Source organism: Alligator sinensis, unplaced genomic scaffold (assembly GCF_000455745.1).
Source record: "Alligator sinensis unplaced genomic scaffold, ASM45574v1 scaffold5_1, whole genome shotgun sequence".
Taxonomy (NCBI): domain Eukaryota; kingdom Metazoa; phylum Chordata; order Crocodylia; family Alligatoridae; genus Alligator; species Alligator sinensis.
In genome coordinates this window covers 1,587,408-1,608,768 of record NW_005842213.1, presented here as the reverse complement: position 1 = coordinate 1,608,768, position 21,361 = coordinate 1,587,408, and the positions used below count along the sequence as shown (strand labels likewise).

The 21,361-nt window shown below is 41.6% G+C and overlaps 1 protein-coding gene across 3 annotated transcripts in view; it reads left to right on the top strand.

Moving 5' to 3' along the window:
* MOB2 (MOB kinase activator 2) overlaps window positions 1-21,361 on the top strand; it is a 252,972-nt gene that overhangs the window by 86,700 nt on the left and 144,911 nt on the right. The window lies entirely within an intron of this gene.

Here is a 21,361-nt window from a genome sequence, read left to right as displayed (position 1 = left end):
TACTGATTCGTTTTGATGCACTGGCTGGGGGAGTAGTTAGCTGATTGCACGATTTCACAATGATTACACACTTAATTTATACAACACAATTTTATTTTAAAATTCTTTGCTACGTATATAACACTGCTTAGCTTTAAGAAATACTACAAACATTAAGAACACAATAACTACATATATCAAAAACAATGCTCCGAATGTACTTCCTTCCCAAACAATGCTATAAGAATTAGTATTACAAAAACAACTACAATTACAACTAAAAGTTAAATTTGAATCAATACTATTATTTTTCATAATATACTTACAATCCTAGAATTCCGAGAAGCCAAACACCTAAATACGGTTTCATTCCTCAGTAGTACAATTTAATGGGTTGGCCTCAGTAGTACGGTTCAATGGGCTCACCTCAGTAGTACGATTCAATGGGCTGGCCTCAATACTGATAGGACTTCTTTCAGTCCCTTTCGGGCGCTCTACAGCTTCAGCGTGAACTAAGAGATTCGTGTTCACGGAGAGGGTGGTTCAGGTGATCACTCTTATCCGGCCTACACTTGCGATTCTTCCTTCGTTGTTCTGCAAGTATAGTCACCTCCAATTTGGGAGAGTGAGTTACAGTTTTATTGAGTGAGCTGCCGTCTTGGGCCACGCCTACTCAAACCTGTCATTACCCCCAAATTTGGGCTCGGATCTTACTCAACAGATTCTTTTGCTTAGTAATTAGTTTCTTTTGTTGATCATTTTAATTACTTTGGGGGAACTTCCATACCACTGCAAGTGACCTTTTCTTACCAATCTGGTCAAAAGGCTCTAGGGTTTGATCTCTCGGAACTCAGGATATTTGCTGAAGGGTCAATTTTAGGTTCTCTTTGTAAAAGACTTCTAAAGATAAAATTCAAGAGTTAAAACTTTAAGCAAAGTCTGGATTTTCCACACGTAGTCCAAATCAATGACCTAGATAAGGAGATAAATCTTATCTTCTTCCTGAAACTGGCTAATGGGCAACCATTACAAACATTCAAACTATTTCATTCAATATGACACAAGGGAGGTGGTGCTCTCCCCTACCTCGGGGGTCTTTAAGAGGAGACTGGACAAGCACCTGGCTGGGGTTGTCTAACCCCAGCTCTCTTTTCTGCCCAGGGTATGGGGTCAGACTCTGATTTGCTAAGGTCCCTTCTGACCAAAACATCTATGAATCTATGAACCCAACTCTGAACCTTGCACTAGAGTAGACTTGGGGGGAACAGTGGATGCGTTATGGTATAGGATGCTGGATTGGGGATGTGGGGAGACCTAGGTTTTATTTTGGGTTTTGCCACTGTCCTGTGGTATGATCCTAAGCAAATGTCTTCACTTCCTGGTATTTCTGTTTGCATTTGTGAAAGGGCAGGGGCTCCTTTTGGAAAGTGCTTTAACATCTGCTGATGGGATAGTTATGCAGGAGTAAGTGAATATGGATGTTCATTTTGTTGAGAAATCTTAAAGAAACAATGTTGCCTGGCCACAAACTTGTTTGATGTAAACATCTCCTCAGAGGCACAGATAAGCTATTTCAGTGGTAACTCTGATTTTGGCTTACAGTTCAGGTAAGGGTGTTGCAGTGTGAAGCACATCTTGGAGGTTAGGAAACTGATGCCACAGGGACAGAAATATAAGTGAATAGACTGGAAATGAATGGTTTGTAGACCCACGAAGGTCTGTCGTCAGCCAATTGACTTGATGTTTGCAGCAGCCGGGTGGTCATGTTTAGCCAGTTCCTTTCCTGACACAAGATCTTCATCCTGCAGTGGGCAGAATGTGATGTTGGTGAAGACAGCTTTCAGTTTAAGGGCTGATTCACTGATGCATAACTACAGTTGGGACATGTGGCTTTTGTTATTAAGGCTCAGTGCATGTCTAACTACCTGAATGAAGGCAGAGCAGGTTGGCATCTTAGATGCAAACTTGTTCAGAAAGGCGTGAACTTTTGTAGGTGATGGCCTACTTCGTTGCATGCTATGAATGGCATGTTAGAGCAAACATATGCCTCTCTGAGTTGGTCTCCAAGACCGTGATCCTTAAATAGGGTGTTGTGAGATCTTTTCAAGAGTGCTGCGGGATGCCATACAGTGCTCACTCTGTTTGGTGTGCAAACATGATTCGCAAGCTAAACCCAGAGATTTCAAATAGGAATCCATAGTATCAAAAACATTCTGGCCTGTTCGGGTCTTCCTTAGTTCTTTGCAATAGAAAAAATGCTCTGTTATTTTTTCCATATTCAAAAAATGAGTGAAAACAAAAAGCTAGCAATTTCCTTGAGTTGCTTGGTCTAAGGTGGTAGTTTTCAATCTTTTTAGACTTGAGGCACCCTTCTGTAACTTTTTGGAATTTAGCAGCACCCCATTTAAAGACTTTTTTTTTTTTTCTTCTTCAGCGCCTACCTCCTTATATCCTGCAGCACCTACAAGGGTCTTGCAGGGTGGCAAGGTAGGCAGGCACCCTAGAAGACTGGTGCATGATGCTTGGCACTGGTAGGGGCTGTTTGGTGGGGCAGGTTGTGGAGCTTGCAAGTAAGTCATTAGACCCCCGAAGTAGGCAGCTGTCCCTTCAGGAGGTGGAAGGAGGTGACAGTGGCCGCTACCAGTGGAGAGGCTAGTGCCAAGTGAAGGCGGCAGGTGCAGAACCCTGCTGTGCCCTGCTCTTCCTGCTGTTTGCCCCCTCATTACCTGTCTCTACTTGAGGGAGGTAAGTGCAGCCCCTGCCATTGCAACTGCTCCTCTAAGGGCTTGAATGAGCATACCCAGAGCAGCTGTTCCCTGTGGCTTTTCCCACCAGCTCCAGGAGCTTGGCCTCGCAGGGGAAGGGCCCTGCAGATGCTGTTCAGAGCACAGGAGCAGTCACTGCAAGGGCAGTGAGTTGTGCTTTCCAGCTCAGCTCATTGCCCTGCTCCTCCCGTGCTTCTGGAACTGGTTAGAGGGATGCAGAGAGTACTACTGCTGGGATGCTAAAGCAGGTGCAGGGTGCCTGGCATAGGGAAGAGCCAGTGCTAACCTTTTATGGGGGCTGGGTGTCATGGCACCGCAACACCCTGGCTGACCATGACCACTCTAAATTGCCACCATGTGCTGCCCTGACTTCAGATTAACACAGCTAACTGCCTTTCTGTACCTGAGTGAAGTTTAGGACTTAAGGCTTTAGAGGCTGTGAAGTGTTAGTTTCTTCAAATCTCATTTAATATATTTAAAACTCATTTCCATCTTGGCATGTCTGTAACCATCTTACTGAAGCAGATTTTTCAGCCTGTTTCAGGAAACGTGCATGCACAGACCTGCGAGTCAAAGTGCTGCAGGGTGTGAAACTAATTTGCCTTGTTGCTGTTCCACACAGAGGAATGGCTTAAGACAGGGGTATCCAAACATATGGCCTGTGTGCTGGATCCGGCCTGCAGAGCTCCATTATCCAGCCCCCAATGCTACCCGGGTCTGAACTGACCTGAACCTGGGATGCCTACTGCTTGCAGCACCCATTCCGGCTGCTCCAGGTCTTTATGGCTGTGATGTTTTCTGTTTGCTTTCAAAATATTGCTAAGCCTGATGTGTTTTCGCTAGCTCACTGTAACCTTGAGGTCACCTTTTGATGGCTTATTTGTCCATTTTTTGAACAGGCTATCCTGTAAAATGGTTTAAAATACACAGATGAAGAACAGTCACTGTTGCATATGACAAAAGTGTTGCAAATTTCAGTCCCTGTTAATCTGGGTTAGATTTTATGTTGCACTCTGGCTATGCAGCAAATGGTATTCATTTACTAATGGACAGGGTTTTGGGTTTCTTTGTTTTTTGTTTGTTTGTTTGTTTTACTGCCCAGTGTTACTGGTTCTTATTGGCAAATCTTAGGAGAAGCCAAGAACTAAATGGTCCTGGAGACTAACTAGTCCTCCTTCCCTTAGCTGAAATGGTCTCAAATGCTTTTGTATGGAAACTAGACCTGGTACTGCCTTTAAAATATCTGTTCTGAGACCCACGAACACAGGATATCAAACAGGTATTAATTCCAATCAGTATTTGAATAAATGCATCACAGAGGAGAGGAAGGCTTTTTGCAAACTTAATGCAACAAGACCCCCCTTCCCCCCCAAATGCCTCTACACATACACACATGGGCATGGACTCTGGTGTAAGTAGAAGGTAATGAGCACTTAAGACAAAATATGTAACGGATGTAAGAAGATGACCTCACAGAAGGTTTCCAACAACCCAGATTAATTTTTGCAGTGGCTTAAAGGAGGAACTGTGTTCATGATGTACACGGTCAGTAGCCTTTGTGTGGGATCTTGCCAATCAAATAGGAAGCATATTTTTAAAAAGGGATGTGCTGAACAACTCTTACACCACTTTCTTTTAGTAGCAAGCCTTGTGGTAAGGCTACAAGAAGCACAGTTTTGCAGAGTAGTGAGGAATCCATGCCTTCTTACTATTTGGTATGGCAGCCAATGTGCCAGATGTAAGCATGTACTCCACTAGTATCATCAAACCCTCCTGAGTAACCTAAACAGAAGGATTAAAGGACAGACCACTTGAGGAAGCAAGTTGCTACTTCTGTGTTTCACAGATGTTCTGGGCTTCCCAAAAACCACATTTGTGTAGACAGAATCATTTCTCTAAACAAAAAAGCTGACCTTTTTTTTTTTTTTTTTTTTTGGCCAGGTTGTCAGGGCTGCTTATGTTCAAATTTTACTATGTCTTAAGTAGCAGCAGTGTTGTTGCTCAAAGGCAAGGGTGAGGTGGTTATGTGAAAGCCCGTATTTCTAAACTGTCAAAGGTAATAGTCCAATTTGTCTCATCCTGTACATCGTTCTTATATTAAAAAAATAATCAACATTTGGCTATAGAAATACTGCTCCAAATTAGTGTTTCACTTAACCATGACATTCTTTAAAGTTTCTGCTAAAGCTGGCATAAGAATGACCCCAAAGATTTCTAGAAATGTTCATAGTTGAAATGGTCACAGCTATTTATATTGAGTATAATGGGTTTCCTTCCTTTTTAGATGCTGTTTGGGCAGACATGCCAGTAGGACAGCAGGATGGGCAGACTCAGTGGGCACTCTTACATATGTTCTGGGGGTGGAGGGCAGTGCTTTAATTAAAGCGGCTCCAAGAGCTGTTCTAATTAAAGTGCTGCTGTGCCTCATGCATTTCCAAATGGCGACGGGGGGCCTTGAACTAAAGCTCACTTGATGAGCTTGAGTTCAAGTGCCCCGATGCTATTTTTAAGTGCAGGGATGCTGAGACATGAGATGCAGGAGGCTGCTGGAGCACAGTATTTCCCACTCCCGAGCAGACTCAATTTAATTGAGTCTCCTTCGATGCGCTGCAATTCTGGTGTGTCGGAGCAGCCTCCACGCTCATGTATAGGTGCCTAGTGAGCTTTGTCAGTCCAGTAACTGCTGGTGTTCTCCCCCACACGCCCCCCCCTGCCCTCTGACCCCTCACTCATCCACTTTCCCATCTCTTGCCTGAGCTGGAAGGAGGGAAATGTGACATCACCAGATCCCTTGGTTTCAGCCAAGTCCTGAACAACTTAAATGGGAACCTGCAGTCCCTGCTGTCAATCCCTTGCTTGCATTTGTTTTCCTTCCTCACATGTATTTCTCCTTTCTGTGTTTCTCTTTTTTGCCTTTCGTCTAATAAGAACTGGCTTGGTCACCCAAGACGGCTTCACTTCTCACAATAGTGGTATGATTACATCGCGAGAATGGGAAGGTAAAAACAACCCAAGACTAGTAAAAACTGTTCAGGTCTCTGACTGACGAAGTTGTCTGCTGTGCCTGTAATTTCTTAGCAGCTAGATCATAAGTCGGAGAAAGCATCAGAATCCAAAACCTCATCCTGTGTCTTTTTATTACCCGTCTCTCCCTCTCTCTCTCTCTCTCTCTCCCTCTCTCTCTCTCTCTCCCTCTCTCTCTCTGGTGTTTGTCTTGTTTTACTTTTCAAGAAAACAGGGTTAGACTTCAGCAGTAGTCCAAACCTTTAAGAGAACTCTTTTGTGCTCTTCCCAGGAAGAGGAGTAATACCATTTAAAGGCTATCTAAAAGGGCTTCTGGTGTACAGCACTACATCCAAGAGAAATAACAATAAAACAGTCTGCCTTCAGTGATGAAGTTCTAAATGCTTCAACTAATTCACCTTTTTCTGTTTTCAAAAAAATGTTTTCAAAAGACTTAGCAATTGTGTTGGTTAAAATAGAAGCAAATAGTTCATAACTTGACAGAAAACCATGTATGACTTTGTGGCTAACACTATGACTTCTTCACTAGCATCTTATCACTTATTGAGCACGGAGCACCCTTTTCTCGCAACAGAAGCCCAGCAGCAGAGGTCACAAAATCTATTTTTAATAAAAATTTACAGTAAGCTTTTAAATGCATTCAATTGCAGTGGATTCCATAGAGCCCTATGTTCCCCACTGATGTCTAAAACGGCTGATTTGGAATTATTATTCTTTTGAAGTTCTCCAGGGAAGATTCACATCTTCTGTGCATAGTGGCTTGTTCATTTACAAGCATTCTGGTTTTGTTGAACACCTTGTCAAGGAGCTTTTTCACTTGTTTTCTAAAAACTCTAGTTCAGGTCTTTTTTTTTTTCTCTTTCAGAACAGAACTTTCTCAGCAGAGGGGAAGGTGTGCTGTTTTTGAGTGTGTTGTCTTCTCTTCCTGATTTTATGAGGGTTGGTTAAGGGAGGACTTTTTATTTAAAATCAGACTTCTTATTGCCAAAGTACAGAAATAGCATATGAAGTGGTGAGATGCAGCTCATCAGAACATAATGTTTCAGCGAAGGAACGGAGGCGTTTACCGAACAGGAAACTATTCTCTCAACTCGTGCTTTGCTTTTGCCTTTTATTTAATCAGTTGTCATAAGCTGACGGTTTCAAAGAGATCCATTAGCTTCAAAGGCAGACAAGGTTCTTTGGGAAGATGTGATACCTTTTATTAGATCAACTAAATAGTTGGAAAAATTGTTCTTTGCATATTTTCATGCACAAACACCATTCTTCCTTTTGTGCCTGCAAGTTTGCAGAGAACATTTTTTTCCAGCTGTTGAGTTGGTCTAATAAAAGATATTACATCTCCCCAAAGAACCTTGTCTGTCTGTCTTTAGATCAGCACAGCTACAACCAGCAACCCCGTAGCTTCATAGTGCTTTGCAGACTTGAAACAATATCCTTTGCAGTGGAGTTCCAAAGACAGGGTTTCTCCATTTCGTAGAAGGGGAAAAAGTGACTAGCTTGGACAGGAGGGAGGCTCAAAGCGGGATTGGAAAGGGATCTTGGAGTCATCATTGACTCCAAGATGAGCATGGGCTGACAATGCGAGGTCACAGCTGGCAGGGCCAACTGGACCCTATCGTGCATCCACAGGTGCATCTCAAGTAGGGCCAAGGAGGTGATCCTCCCTCTCTACGTGACACTGGTCAGGCCACAGCTGGAGTACTGTGTCCAGTTCAGGGCCCCCCACTTCAAGAGGGATGTGGACAAAATTGAGAGGGTCCAGAGGAGGGCCACCCGCATGATTCGGGGACAGCAGGGGAGACCCTACAATGAGAGGCTACGGGACCTGAACCTGTTCAGCCTTCACAAGAGAAGGCTGAGGGGGGACCTGGTGACCGTCTATAAGCTCACTAGGGAGGACCAGAAGGGTTTGGGGGAGACCTTGTTTCCCCCAGCGCCTCCCGGTATAACAAGGAATAACGGCCACGAGTTGTTGGAGAGTAGGTTTAGATTAGACATCCATAAGAACTACTTCACAGTTAGGGTGGCTAGGATCTGGAACCAACTTCCAAGGGAAGTGGTGCTGGCTTCTACCCTGGGGGTCTTTAAGAAGAGGCTTGATGCCTACCTGGCTGGGGTCATTTGAGCCCAGTTTTCCTCCTGCCCAGGCAGGGGGTCGGACTTGAAGATCTACAAGGTCCCTTCTGACCCTACTTCTATGATTCTGTGAAACATATGGTGAAGGTAATTTGTTTTAAAAGGGATGCTGCTTTGAGTTTTGAGAATGGGAGGAAGTGGAGCATTATTTCTTGTGGTTGTGTGAAGAGACTCTGTGGATCTGTGCTGTTGCATAATTGATTAGAAGTTAAGTCAGGTGTGGGATAAGACTAGTGGAGCAGCATGCTTTTATTTTGTTTTGTATGTGTCATATTTAGGAAGGTTCATAATCAGTAGATCAGAACTACAGTGTTATAAATGGATGGTGAGGCCATCCCCTTCCTCTCCAGTCACCCTGGTTAGCTTTTCTTTCCCGTACTTTTGCACTTTCTGGGAGTTTTTTACTGTTCTGGCTGGACGTAGATTTTCCATTCCAAGGGCTAAAAGATGTTTCCCAGTCTGTCTAGGAGTTTTGGAGGATACCATCCACTATGTTTTTTGCAATGTTCTTTATATAATGGCATAAGAAGAACCTATTTATTACCGTTCTTGCAGAAATTGATACATTTTTTCAAACAGAGAAATTAATCTGGTTTTCACAGCGAACGGATCCAAATTTGGTAAACTGTCTTGCAATTTTGCTTATAAGGCTGAGGTGATTAGGGTTAAATATCCTTTATTACTGATATGAGTGATGTATTTTAACATTAGATTTGATTTCATTGTCTCAGTTGTGGATCTGCGTACAGCAATATTATAGATTTGTCTTGATTTACTACTATATTTATATTGTTTTTATGTTGGTGGGCTCTATTTTTAGTATAATATTTGTAGTTCAGTTACTTTGTTCGAACTTATTTATATTATGGTTGTATGTGTGTGATGTCGTTTTTGGGAGCATGGCATTTGGCCATTATCCTTTAAAGGAATTGAATTGATGGTGAGGCCAGTGCAATGCACCTTGCTGGTCTCTTCACTTTTGTCCTTAAAGACACTTTTTAGGGAGTCTTAAAACAATACTCTGGTATTGCTTAGAAGGCATAGGACAGGGGTCAGCAACATTTTTGAGCAGAGTGCCCAAAACACCCTTGCAACCTTGACTTGTAAGATGTCCAGGGGTGGATGGCAGGGGAGCTGCAAAGGGCCTGACTCTTGTAGCAGCACAGCACCAGCCTCTTCCCCACCATCTGCCCAAGGCATATGTGCCAAGCAAAATGCCTTCTACTTCTGCCATAGGAGGATAGATTGCATCTTGAAAATATGCTCCACCCTTATGGGAAGAGAATTCCATGTATGTAAGTAGTCTCAAAGTATTTAAATGTTCAGGGGGGCATCTAAGGTAATGTGGTTCTAGTCCTGTAGTGAGGCCTGTAGACCCACTGTGTTAAAAATGTTAAATGGGCAAGACTTGAGTTTAGCTGGGACCTGAGTACAGTATTTCCATGATAGATTTGAAAGGAAGTGATGTGGATCCCTGAGGATCCAAACAACTTAATTTTTCCTCCCCTGGCAAGCAAGGTTCTTTGGTTCGTGATATTTTTTTATTGGACCAACTGAATTGTTGGAAAACGTTCTTTGCAAGCTTTCAGGCACAAACACCCTTCTTCAGGCAATAGGAGACTTTTTCTTCTCTGACTTTCAGGTGTTGATTTGTTGCAGGTGTTTCCATCAGTCAGATTACCTGAACAGTTACTGTATTTGTTGGCATCATTGCATCCTGGTTTCTAGGCTATAAGTTTGTCAATTCAGTTTAGTCTTTTGCTCTCACATGGTGCTGACTGCTGACACAAGTTCTATCCAAATTATCTTGACCTCTTACACATCTTTGAAGGGTGTGTATGTGTGTGTGTACTTTAAACTAATGCCACTGGTCAGCCAAATCAACATTATGTCAACCAGTGGCATTAGTTCCATTTTTCAGTTGGCTCATTTCAGTCAGTAGCACAGATTGCTTTTATTTTTGTGACCTTGCAAAACTTTGTGATTGAAACCAGATATAAACTTAAGCTCTAGCTTTTTGCTGAGTTTCCATATCCTGAAACTTTTTTTAAGGTGAGGAATCTTGCTACATTCACATTTGTGTTTTTGTTGAACATGAGATTGGGTACACATTTACAGTCAATGATTAGAATAGACACTTAATTAAATTTGAAAGGAACATGACTGCTAGTATTTGCCCTGCATACATTGAAAGTGTTTTACTCTCGTGCTGTAGAAAGAGCTTCTGAACAGAAAGTCAACATGGACATCAGACAGGCTATTCTATGTAGCTTGTACTGTGGCTTTGAGCACACATTTTGTTTTGAATCCTTTCCAGCATGCTGGTGGGAAGAACTGAATTCTTCTTTGGATGCTAAACTAATGAAGATGGCATTGCACTTGGCCTTTCCAGTATTTCCATTTTTTAAGCTTCAGCTGGTGCATTTAGATCAGTGATTCTCAACCAGGATGTCCTGGCTTCCTAGGGTGCTTTGAGATCCTTTCAAGGGTCCCATGTTAGCACTGTTAGGTGTGCAGACAGGATTCACAAGGTATACCCAGAGATTTCAAATAGAAATGCATAGTGTCAAAACCATTCTGACCTGTTGTGGGGTGCATCCAGATGAGCATGCACGTGTAGTTTGCGGCACCTCAAACCTGTTTGTGGTGCTGCAAACCACACACAGCAAATGTGCAACTGTGCACCATGCTGCAAATTTGCAGCTTGGTGCCAAAATTTGATACTGGGATGTCCCAGTAGTTGTATGACCTGAACAAGTCCTGCACTACATAATGCTAGCTGTGCCATTGCCCTTTCATGCTCTTTATATTTGTGTTGCACTTTCCCTCAACTGTCCTATTTTCAAGAAGCCTGAATGAAATTGCTGCTTTAGTTTTCCCAATAGATGAGAGATGTGTGGAAGCTAGTGCAAGTTGGGTGTGTTAAACTGTAAAGTCCAAATATTTTGTGATTCTGCATTTCAAACAGGTTTTGTAATACTATAATACACTTACAAGGAAGATGTGAACTTGTGACATCTAGATGCTTCAGAGCCACAGACATAGAGTAATTCTGTTGTCAGTCTCTGGCAGAAAAAACATGGAACTGGGACTTGGATGAGGGAAATGTTAAACGGTTCTTTTGTCAAGATGCTGTGATTTTTAGGATAAGGGTAGCCAGTAGATCATTCCTATAGATGCACATGGCTGTCTTTTTGATCTGGCTGATAACATAGAGATGGTTTGTAGGGACTTAGTCTTGGGGTCTGGTGTGTTGCTTTGCATGTTCCTCAGATCAGGTTGAAGCATTGCTGGCTGGCTCCTTAATTTTGCTTTGTTATACCAAAAATGAGGATGAGCCCACTTGAGTCATCTTTCATAATAATTAGGTGAAATTCGCCCAATTCTCGGGTGGAGATCGCTTGAGTGAGCCTATTTCAGTTGACTATTTTTCTTTCCTTCCATGCAAAATAGCAGGTTTATGTCTACCCCCTTTTCCGTCTGATTTTTCTATCTTAATTTTGTGGGGAGTCTGTGTCATACTAGTAAACAAGGTACTAACTTGTTATCTCCTTATCTGTGGCCTAGAGATGTGTGTGTGGTATTTGGGTATTACTCCAGTTTTACTGTTGTAGGTTTTCAGGCTTGATGGAGTGACAGAAGTGGATACAGGCTAGTCCTTTAGTCAGCCACCTCACTTCTCTGTTGCTAAGTTCTTTCACTTGCTATTGCATGTTGCAAGGATGCTTGCTTTGGTGTTTTTAGTCAATTTGTACTTAATTTGTTCAATATGCTTATGGCTAGATTTCTAGAAAAGGTGGAGATCATAAATTTATATTGATTTGGCCATAGGTATGTCTTGACATATTCAAAGGAGGTGATGGAGGAAGCATAATATCTCAGAGTGGGAGAAACCAAGCAGGTGGATGCCTCAGCTAAAGGATGATGATGATGATGAAGCATGGTGGGGCTGCCAAGTGAAAAGTACTGCTGTAGTAATATCCCTCTGAGTTCACAAACAACTGCGGTTGAGACTTGTGGATACTAAAAATAGCCAGATCATGTCTAGCAGTTCTGTCACATTGTGGTGATATGGCCATTCTGTGATTGTTTAATATTGGAGGACAAAATTAGCTATATTTATTTTGATGAAGTGGTATTTGTAGTCTCTGCTCTTTTTTCAGAATTCTTTTAAAAAATATTTATTTTTTAGTTGACAGGCAAAATAAAAGCCATTCTTAATAGATGAAATATGCAAACATTGTAGATTTGTGCTAATTCATAGTGCAGTAACTCTGCACTGATTACATCACATCACTAATAACATGCTGACAGCACTAAGGTAAAGAGAACAAATGGACCTTGCAATATGAAGAATGTTAATCCTCTTAATTAAACCTGCAGTGTTTATAAGTTTAAGTGAGGCCAGGGTGAGAGTGTATGGCCATGGAGCTGCCACATTTGCTTCATAAGTAGAACAAAGAAAACAGTCTTTTTTTTTTTTAAAGTAGTGCTATAGGTTTTTTTTGACAGAAATTGTTCATGCAGCTTAACTAAAAAGCAGATTTTCTAGAACTCGGGATGGTTCTACACATAAAGTTGGCAAGCCAGTTTTTATATGTTAGAGGTTCTTAAATATATTGATATGCGCATATTAAAGGGAGTTTTTTGGTCTACCCATCTATATGTGCTTTGTCATTGAAATTAATACTTTGCATCTTTTTCCTTGAGCCATAAAATCTAGGAAAGAGGACAAGTGAGATGGGTGTATGCTCTTTCTTAAAAGTTTTAGACTGCTGGCCATCATTATCATATCTGTATGCCCTCTTTGTAAAATCATTAGCAATTGAAAAGTGTACTTTGGAAAGCTAGAAAACTTCCTTTTAGGGGACACGGTAAAACTCTTGACTTTTTTGTGGGATTATCGGTGACAACCATTGATCTTCCTGGATCATGCATGAGGGCCACGCAGACTTTTGACGCATATACCTTCGATGGAGGAGTGGCAGCTGCCCAGTCCTTCCATCCTTCCTTTAGGCCACTGAGGCAGAATCCAAAGACCAGACTGAGTCCAGATGTTTGGTGTGTCCACGACTAGTTATACAAGCATCTGGGAATTGAACCCAGGTCTCCTGTGTGGTAGACAAGGATTCTACCACTGAATTACAGGGGACTCTGGGATCATTGGTAGGGATTGAGTATTGAAAGGAGATTGGAGATGTGAACATATGTATAAAGTTGCATGTTGGAGTTTCAGAACCTGTGGTAGAGTTGATATCTTTTATTAGACCAGCTACATTTTTGCAAAAAAAATTATTTAATTGCAAGCTTTTGGGCACAAGCACCTTTCTTCAGGCATAGGAGAAAAGATTGCACAAGTTCTCCTGAGTAGAAATGAAAGTTCACATTTCATAGGAGAGTTGAAGGTGTTATAAAATCTACTGTTTGGAACAGTTCATTTTATATACAGATTAGGCTTAGAGAAAAGTTGGAATAGCTGAATACCTGACATATTTTAGAGTTTGGTGCCCAAAAAGAATATACATCGTCCGCTCTACAGTTCAGACACATCTTCCCTGTCAGAATATTTTACAGTTAAGGATACAGATTATTATTGATTATTCCAGGAGAGGTGTTCATAATTAACTTGGAAAGCAGTGGAAGAATCTTTAAAGTACAGGCAGTCCTCGACTTACAACATTTCAAGTTACAACATTTCGCACTTAGGTTTATAAATTGACACCCTGTTTCAACCTTCTGACATCAGTTTAGACTTCACAATGCTTGATCCAATGCCATGCCACCCCACACCAGCAAACAAGTTCACTGTGTTGCCCATCTCCCTGGAGAATATCTGTCCAACCTTGCTTGGACGCTTTCTTTAAGAAAGCAGACAAGACTCCAGAAAAACCTGCAGCCGAGACTCCTGAGAAGACTCGAGCCAAGAGCCCTTCAAAAACTCCAGCAAAATCACCTCAAAGAAGTCCTTTCAAATCAATATGATTGCTATTTACAATATAAATACATTAATGTAGCTATTTTACTCATCTATAATTGATTGAGTACAAAATTTTGGATTATGTTTGGTGAAAATAGGGTATTGGGCCTTGGTTCAGGAACCAGCCCCCCATTTATAACGGTTTGCTATGAGAAAATCAGTTCTGACTTAAACGCGGGTTTCAGGAACCAATTGTATCGTAACTCCGAGGACTGCCTGTAGAAGGAACCCATCCTTTGTACAGACCAATCTTGCTTGTTGAGAAATCTTAGGACATGCCACCTCTTGCAATGGTGAAGGAACACTAAGGCGGAAGCAGCATTTTTTGTTAAGGGGCTCAATATTTTTCATGCCCAGTGAGGGTTCTTGGTGCTGCAAAGGATCAGGCCTTGTTTTTTTTCTTATCAAGTGAAAGCATCAGGCCCTTATTTTCTCCCACCAGCTGCACAGAAATTTCCACTTGTTGATCTTTCGGTCATTGTTGACAAATGAAACCAAGCACTGGATGCTGAATTGCTCTATCACTCCAGCATGATGTAATCTGCTTTCTCTTAGAAGCTGACTCCATGGCTCACCAGTTATCCAGCTGGGAGAACAGGCTAACAGCTCCCTCTGCAGCCACCTAGTTGCCAATGCTTTTACATGGATTTGCTCGTTATGATAGGTTGGGGTGTTTTGGATGATTTCTAGGGAACGGAATCAGCCTGCAGCAATGGAAACTTGCAAGTGCACAGAATGTTCTCTAATTGAATCTGAAGATTTTCTGCTGGATGCTGCCAGCTGGGATCTTGGGCTGAGGGCTGAGGTTCAGGCTTTCCAACTTCCAGGCCAGCAGACACCCAACGTACGTACAAAGTGACATGTTCTGCTTTGCTCTGCTCTGACCCATGTACTTACATCTTTTTTACAAGTTCAGGGACTTCATGTTCAGCTGTATGTTCTCTAATATTGCAAGCAGACTTACTATTGTGCCAGTGTCCTTTTGTGCTGTAAAAAAGGAATGCTTGCCTGTCAGGCATCTTAAGGTTGTACTGAACGCCTAAAACCTAAGAAAACGCCAAGCAATACACTGAAATGTGGAAATTGGTTTTCCTTGTGTCTGATTTAAAACAATGGAATTGTGCATACTTAGTCATCCCAAGTATTGAATTAGAATGAATTATATGAAACATGTTTTATGGTGAAACCTTTCAGCATTTTAAAATAAAGGTCATCTTATGTTGTAATAAAATTGATCTAGATGAGTTGCAAACAAAAATTAAGTTATAAATGCCTGAATTTCTTTCTTTTTGAGTCTAAAATTAGTGGCAAACAGTAAATAATGATATTCCTCCTTTTCCTCCCCCACCCTCATTAAGAGCACTTGGAGTGAATTCCAGCAGCTGCTTGCACAAACTCCTAACTATAACAATACCCCAGAGATGGTTTAAATTTCATTTTGGGGAATGGTAATGTGAATAACTTGCAGTCTTTGCTGTGTTGTTAATCAGACCTGGATAAACTTTTTCTGTGCAAGTTTTAATTAGTGGAATTTGTTATGATTTTCTTCATAAGGGGGTGCTTATGTTGAATTAGACGTGTAGTAGTACTGTGGACTTTTGCTTATGTATAGGAAGAATGCAATTAGCTGTTTTGTTCTGTTTGTTTTACCAATAAATGTTCATGAGGTTGTCCATTACTATATTGTGCCTTTTTAGTGGTTTTTTCTGCATTTCATAGAAATCATAGTAAATTAGAGTTGGAAGGGACCTCGGGAGGTCATCTAGTTCCAACCCACTGCTCAGTGCAGGACTAGCTGGACCTTAACAGCTTCCAGTGAGGGAGATTGCACCCCCTCTCTGGGTAATCTATTCCTGTCCTCCTAGTGAAAAAAGTTTTCCTAATATCTAACCTAAACTTCCCTTGCTGCAACCTGAGACCATTCTTGTTCTGTTATCTGCTACCACTGTCTACAAAATGAGAATGATCTTGGATCCTAGCAGGAATTATCCTAGAAAGCTCACTGCTTGAACAACATGGGGACTGGTGCTTTAGAAAGAAGCAAGGATTAGAAGTCATAGACATTACAGGAAGGAGCACTTTTATATATTCATAAATATATAAAAATTAATTGAATTCCATTCGGTTGAGCAGATGAAGGTTGTCACGGGTGGCTTACGTGAGTGGAGCTTTTTCTGTGCACATGAGAAGTACAGCCTTGTGTTTGAATTGATAAGAGGTGTGTAAGATCAGTATTATGCATATTTTAATCTTCATGTACTTTTAGTCTGCAAGGATAGTTATCTAGGAATTGCTGTATTCACGGTAGACTATCTCGTTATTGACTTACTGATTAGCTGTGATATTTTCCTATGACCCTGCTGTCTGTAGGAAGGTGTGAAAATACAAAGTAATGGATGCTTTGATTATGTTGCTGTCAAATCTGGGTGGTTTCCTTTTTTCCCCCCTCATGTTATGTTTTCTGTATTGCTTGCTATCTGAGCACTTCAGATGCTTTGCAGAGCAGGACTTGAGTAGATTGTTTCTTTTCTGAAGGATGTGCTAAACATTGCTTTTACTAGAGCAGGATGCATTTTGTAACATGGGTGTATGTGAGAAGTGCCTGCTTGCCAAAGACAGTCTAATTATGATGGAGGCCATAAGAAGAGATTTCAACAAAAACCATGTATTTTTATAAGGTATATGGTACAGCTCTAATATTTGCAATAAAGCTGAGTCATTTAATTACCCATTGAGTAGTGGGTATTCAATGTGAACTGGTATCATTAGCATAAGGGTTTTTTCTAGCATTGATAAAGTGACCAGTGCATGTATGATGTAAAAGGTGGTACGTTGGCACAAATCACCCACTGCAGTGGAGACTGAGTTCAAACTTGGATTCTAACTCCTCTTTTCACTTTCTTGGAATTTCCTGTTGGGAAATCCCTTTTCGGTTAAAATTTTCCTTCTTTGCTACGTAAAGAAAAGATTAAGTTTTTTGAGTTTTTGTCTTAAGCCTAAAATATATCAGTTCCACTGTTGGAATTATGAGCTTGATTGCAGGTGTTGGGGCAGACAGAATAATTTTTCTCCTTGCTCTTCAGGTTTAAGAAATCTTTGTGTTTGGATAATTCAGCCTTAACTTTTGAATGTCTTGCTGCTTAACCTTGTCATTGTTAGTATTGTATTTAAGTGGATACATCTTTTAAATAGCATGTCATTGCCTGAATTTTTCCTACCTGTGGTTCAGAGAAATGTTAAATATTTTGAATAATCATTTGCTTACAGTAAATTTGGTGTTGTCTCTGAAATAGATGCTAATTGGAACATAATTATTAGTATCCAAAATTGGTAGTGTGACTTTAAGACATTGTTCCTTTAGTGAACTTTTTGTTTTTATGTAGGACAGTTGGTGACATTCAGTGATGTATATGGTCACGCAACAAGATTATCCTAGGTGGCACGTGTACACATTGTGTTCCCCTGTGCTCCCTTTCTTTGTAACTACCTGTTGTTGCATCATATACTTTGTAACTATCTGGGGCAGGACCCATTTCTTGATTGTGTGTACAGTGCCTAGCACAAAGGGACTCCTTGCTTGATCTCTGGAACTTGCATAAGTTGTTTTGATATCAAGCACTGTAAAGCATGCATGGAGCACTTCTGCAAAAACTTTTAGGTGTGTACAGAAGTCACTTTTTTCATCATTTAAAGCGCTCTATTGCCGTGACTTAACTGAAGTGCACAGTTTTGCAGCACTTAAAAAACGGGTACAGTGCTTTAAATTAACCCTTGCTTAAATGCGGTATTAAATTTGAGACGCTGTATTTTACAGCGCTTTAGCAACCTAAGGCGCTTTAATTAACTTCTGTGCGCTTGTCAAATATCTGACCAGTGGAGAAGCCATAGGAAGTCGTGGAGTGCCCCCTGCCTCCAAGCCCGAAATGTGCAGAGAGGCTCCCCACCAGTCACTGAACTTTTGCCATGTTTAAGAGCGCTGTGACTTTATAGCTCTATAAAAAGTGTTCTAAATTAGAGCGCTGTACATAAAGCATGCATGGAGCACTTATGTACATATCTTTTGATGCTAGTTTTGCAGCCTGTGAACTTGTAGCTTCTACTCTGAAAATTCACCGTCTAAGGGAAAAGATAGCAGCAGTAGCTGACTAAAGACAAGGGGCTTCAGCAAAAGGGGGAAATAAAGTACACACTTCTGTATAGGAAAAAAACTAAGAGGGCATAGAAGTTAACACGAGTTGTTTAGGCATGGATACTTTTGTTTCTCACTAGAGGGCACCACTGGCTCAGTTAATATTCAAATACCGAAACTTACAGTAGATCTAAGCAATATATATGGAAGACTGACTCTAGGCCATCCTTAAATTTATTTGCATGCTAGCAAGTATGGTGTGTGTGTTTCCTTAAATGTTATTTAAGGCTTGTTTTTAAAAGGTTGCTGGGAGGAGAGGGGGGGAAGGAGGAGGGGATATACAGGTGAGAAGAGCTTCTAGCACTCATGGGTGATATTTTGTTAAGTCTGATATTATAAGACAGGGGAAGTTTAACTGTTTGCCTTTCTTGGGCATTTTAAAGTTAGGACTTCCATCTTTTCATGTTACCTACCCTGGATTAGTTTTCTGCAGAAGTGGTCAAGTATATATCTGTTCACAGTTCCACATACTCTCATGTCTAAACAGAACAGACCATGTTTGGAAGCATGGTACTTGCAACATGAGTTTACTTCTGTTTGCTTTGCTGCCACAAAATAAAAAATATTCGTCATTTGGGAGCTTAATTCACTGTGTAGATATAGGGGAAGTGCAAGTTCTAATGCTGAGCAAAGGAAATCTTCCATTAAAGCAGGGAGACAGTTGGGCACCTGGTAGATGGTATGAAGAAAAGTATCTGGTGGTTCACTGTACCACTGTAAGCTATATTCCATTGCCTCCACCCCCCAGAGCTACTTCCTTGTCATTTCAGGTATTTTACGCAAGGTGGAAGTGTATAGCTCTTTACCTAGAAATCTTTTCCAGTTGAACAATAAGCAGAGAGGAATGGCTGAGAATTCCTTGAAGCAAGAACAAGCTTACAGTGACCATTTGAAAACTGTATAGATGCAAGGGAATGGTGGGGTTTCATGGAAAAATGTCAGAAGGATGCAATATATTCTGAATTTCACAAGGGCATTGCTCACTGGAACTGGTGACTTGTGGGTTTGGAAAAGTGCAAAGAACACAATTTGCGGCTGGCACCATAATCTTCTACATTGGGAACGACCCTTTATCTGGTTCCAAAGTGGGCTGTTGAGGGGGTATTGCTAAATATTTCTGATGGGAGCAGTGAGCGTTGATTTTTCTGAACAGTCTGTCCTTAAACAACAGGCTGCAATTTTAGTACACTTTAGGAAAGTTACTGATAACAGCTGCTGTGGCAGATAGATAAAAGAAGGCAGGCTGCACTTTCCTTTTTCTTGAGCAACTCTGTCTTGCACGGGAGAAATCTGAGTAGCTCCTTTCTCTAGAATACATCTCTGTTTCCTTCTCTCCTTGCCAGGAGGAGTTGCTTTGCTGAAATCTGGAGAAGGGTGGTTATTTTGGGTTTTTTTCTTCTCTCCCCACCCAGCTCTGTGTCACTAACTAGGTCTTAAGGATCTACAAGAGTACCTCTCCTGTAATTTTTTTTTTTTTTTTTCCCCCCTGCGGTTTTGGCCCAACTCGGGGTCCAAGGTATCATTCTTGCTTTTCTTTCATCTGATGGTGGTCCTCTTGGAAATCCCCTGCTATTAATGCTGTTAGAATGGAATTCATCATCTGCTCGTCCTGCCGGGCTTGGTAAGAGGGTTCTTTATATTCACAGACATGTATGGGCTTGTACTGATGCTCCCTATGCAGGCAAAACCTGAGGAAGCAGTTGGGTGAAACCTGGAGGAGGTGGTGGTGGTGGTGGTGGGAGGGGAAGCAACAGGAGGGAATTTCCAATTTTTCTGTCTTCAATTAGCTCTTTTTTCTGGGGGTACATGCAGTTGCTAACCCCTTTTCCACCTGGATGGGCAAGCACTGTTGAGATGGAAGGGACTGTTCACTGAGAGCAAATCTACATATTCAGTAATGTGCTTTAGGAAATGCAAAAATCTAGAACTCTTGGTTCAGAGATGATACCTTTTATTAGACCAAATGAGAAATTGCAACAACAAAACATTTATATGTTTCTGCAAGCTTTTAGGCTCTTGCACCCTTCGTCAGGCTCAGGGAAAGTTCGAGATGGTAAAAATTCCCCACATGTAGAAAATAAACTTCATGTTTGCAGAGAGGAAGCTGAAGCTGGAAATCTGTTCTTCTGTGTCCATGAGTGTCTTTCTGAGGTGCTCTTTGTTGTGCAGATCAAGCAGGATTCCTTCCCTGATGGTGTCAGATGGCAGACCGGCAGGGAGGTGTAGACATCTTTCTTGCTGTTTAGCAATTAAGTTTATAATCCAAACATTTAGGAAACGTGCATTAAATCTAGTACCTCCATTGTGAGGTACTAGAAAAAGGTGCGTTCACTAGGACTGTGTGAAACGGGCCCTATTTGATTTGGATTCGACCCAAATCGGGAACAGCGATTCGATCCTTTGATTCAGATCACTGTCCCTGATTCGATTTGGCCAAATCTGAATCTGAAGATTTGATGCTGATTCAGACACAGCTTTAAAAGGTTGTTTTTTGTTTGTTTGTTGTTAACACACCTTGAGGTAGCAGGCACAGCTCATGATCGCTGTGGTGCTGGGATGGATGGAGCGCCCCACAGGAGCTCTCCAGCGTGGACCGGAAGTGCTTCTGCTGCTGAGCACTCTGGAGAGCCCCCTGTGCTTCTGTGGGATGCTGCATCTGCCTCAGCACCATTGTTTAGAGCCCCTGCTACCTAGAGGCATGTAGAAAAAACAGTTAAAACTGTATCTATGTTCAAATCGCCGAATCTCTCCGAATTGACTTGGAGGGGTCCGAATCAATCCGGGGAGATTAAAGGGTCCTCTGATTCGATTCAGATTCGGAGATTTGGCCACTGAATCGGGCCGAATCTCTGCTGAATTGAATTGGGGACTGAAGCTTCGCACAGTCCCCTGGTTGGGACGGCTTAGTTGAACCATGTACAGTGCTCTTTCCAAATTGGGACTATTTGTGTTGTCTCCATAGCACTAGTGAACAAGAGATGAAAAGCTAGCCATGGTTTTTCATTTGTCACTAGGTCACCAATCAGGTGCTGTAACAACTTGGATAGGAAAACTGCTGACTAGAAATAGCTCTTTTCCTCACTTGCTTAAAGGTGAACACTTGACACTTTTTTTTTTCTGTTCTTTGGCTCCCACCTAAAGAAAACAGTACTGAGCAAGGAGCATGTTTAATGTTAAGAGCCTTGTGAATGTGGAATGTATTGTTTTTCTGTTGATCCTCCTGGGTTATATTTGGCAATGCAAGTCCTGGTGTGTGTGTGGGGGGGGGGGGGGGGGGGGCGGGTGGTT